The sequence below is a fragment of the Orbicella franksi genome, chromosome 6 (genome assembly GCF_964199315.1).
Source record: "Orbicella franksi chromosome 6, jaOrbFran1.1, whole genome shotgun sequence".
Taxonomy (NCBI): Eukaryota; Metazoa; Cnidaria; class Anthozoa; order Scleractinia; family Merulinidae; genus Orbicella; species Orbicella franksi.
This window is the reverse complement of record NC_138150.1, coordinates 12,374,156-12,376,632: the sequence shown is the minus strand read 5'-3', so window position 1 is coordinate 12,376,632 and position 2,477 is coordinate 12,374,156.

Here is a 2,477-nt window from a genome sequence, read left to right as displayed (position 1 = left end):
CTAGAACTGTACAGTGCGCCTGGCTATAGGTTGCAGAACTTGCTCAAGCTTAATATGTAAGGCCACCGTTGAATTTCAAATGAAAATACGAAAAATAAGCCGCCGTCGCTCACGTTTTCCAAAATACGCAGAACTTGGTCATTTAACGTTGTTGTTTTGCAGAGGACAGCTACGAAATGTACAAAGATTTATAACGCACGTGCACAGCCATTACTGTTTTGCTCGTTTAACCTCTTTTTGATGACTTTCTCGATCTTGCTGCTGTTGCCGTCGTGGTTTGTTTTAAGGGGGTATGGTACCCTAAAATATGGCGATGTTCATGAAAAATTCAATTTCTTGGAAATACCAGACTTAAGACCCTTGAGGACTTGTCAAAAAAAACTCTGAAACGATCTCGCCGAATTTTCTTCGCGATGAGTGTGGAATTTAAAGAAAAGTACACAGTGGTATGAGTTTTTTCACGTAGCAACGGCCATAGCAACGACTGTTTGCCATAAGAACGTGACCAAAAATATAGTTTAGTTTTAACAAATATGAACGAAACTATTTAGAAAAAAGCTTTAAAGACATGAACAACTCGATTGGTATGATTAGTTGTGAAAAGCTTTGCCATCACAGGCTCATTCATTTCCCTTATGAAAAGGAATATTTCCCACAACTGCGGTAACTTTTTACAAAATAGTACAACCATTGCACCCCCTCCCCCGAGATCCAATCTGCACCCCCCCGCTATTTCTGGCTCGTTAAATGCTTAATACTTCGTGTAGGAAACTTAAAGTGCATTTTTCTCAAAAGTTTACGTTTGTGCCGACTGACTTCGCGCCAACATTTCTCCTTTGCAAGGTTTTTAAGTAGAATTCCCGAAACTTGGGCTCATCAAAGACCAGTAGTGTCGTGATATTATAAACCAAACAAATCGTAACATTTTAACGTCTGTCAAGTGACATGAGATGATTTGTCCACTGGGTGTGGTAAAAACTAAGGTTATTTCCAAATAAAGCCTGTAAAAAGCACCGAAAATAAGAGTTAACTGTCAAAACTTAGGTTCATTGCACAGAACAAAACAGAAACTTACACTATATGCTTATTTGACAGTCAAATCTTGTTTTGTAAAAGAGCAGGAAGTGTTGGCGTCAATACTGTAAAACACTACCTCAAAAGGCTGTGGCTGGTTTCCATAGCAACCATGTTGAGTAAAACTCCAGAAATTTAATTTCTCTTCTTGAGTGCAATAGCACACAATTGATCTTTCTTCACCATATTTAAAAAACCTTTTGGTCCATTTGAGGGTACCATACCACCCGTAAGGTCCCGTTTCTCCCACCAGGCTCGTCGCTTGCTCCCGCGCTCTACGCCAACTAAACCGCCAGCTACGCAGGCTATCTTGTTCCATGGTAATCAACATGGACGTAATAGAGGAACACCTCCCAAGAAAAATTCAAGAAAAAATTTAAAGCACCCTATGTTAAGGGCGTTGAGATATTCCAAACGGCTCTTTTCAGAGCCACCACAAAAGTCTTGGTCTTCGTTCGCTTTGATTCTTGTCCTTGGTTTGTTGATGGGAAATCGGTCAGTATAAAACGAAGACTGTGGACTGCAGACTTCGGATCGGGGGTAAAATGCGGCCGGAGGGTTAAATTCAGACTGCAGACCGGGGGTAAAATGCAGATGGCAGACTGCAGACGTTTTAAGCAAATATCGTGTTATTTCCATTATCAAGTGCTAGCCGTAAACAGGGTTATCCAGGCTAATCGTAGTGATAGTCGCACACCGGTTGGCCTGAATATCACTTAGGGGGAATTAATATATTTACAAAATTTGCAAAAAAGTTTATACTGTACTATACCGTCACTTAGGTTAGCCCGAATAACGTTCCGATTAGCCTGTTTACGGTTAGTTCTCAATGATGGAAATAGTATAACACGATTCCTTTGAAAATCTTCAGTCTGCAGTCTTCATTTTAGCCCCGGTCCGCAGTCTGCGTTTTACACTGACTGATAGGAAATTGGGAAAGTAAATTATATCCTTATCGTGGATTTTAACCGACTTGTATCTAACAGAAAACCCCAGTTCCCTCATATTATTTCAGTCTAAGCCCTTTTTGGCAAGGCAAATGTCAGAGAAAGTAGCTCACAAGCCTTGAAACCTAAAAAATAAAAAGAGGACCCGTTCTTTGTCGGGAACCTGAAAGGCCACGGTCTCACTGACCACAGATACTTCAGATCAGCAGATATAAATGATACACTTAACACGTATACCAACTCTCTGACTCTCTCGGGCGTTTACGAGAGGACATAGCTTTGCAGAAAGTGTAATAAATATTCAAATTAGGATGCGAAAATCAACAAACGAGGGGTCGAGAATGTCCCGGAGAGAAACGAGAGGGCGAAACTAAAATGCTAATGCGCGGAATAATGAAAGGACACATAAGTCCAGAATCAAAACCAAATATGTTTTAAGCAGGTCGAAGACCAAGT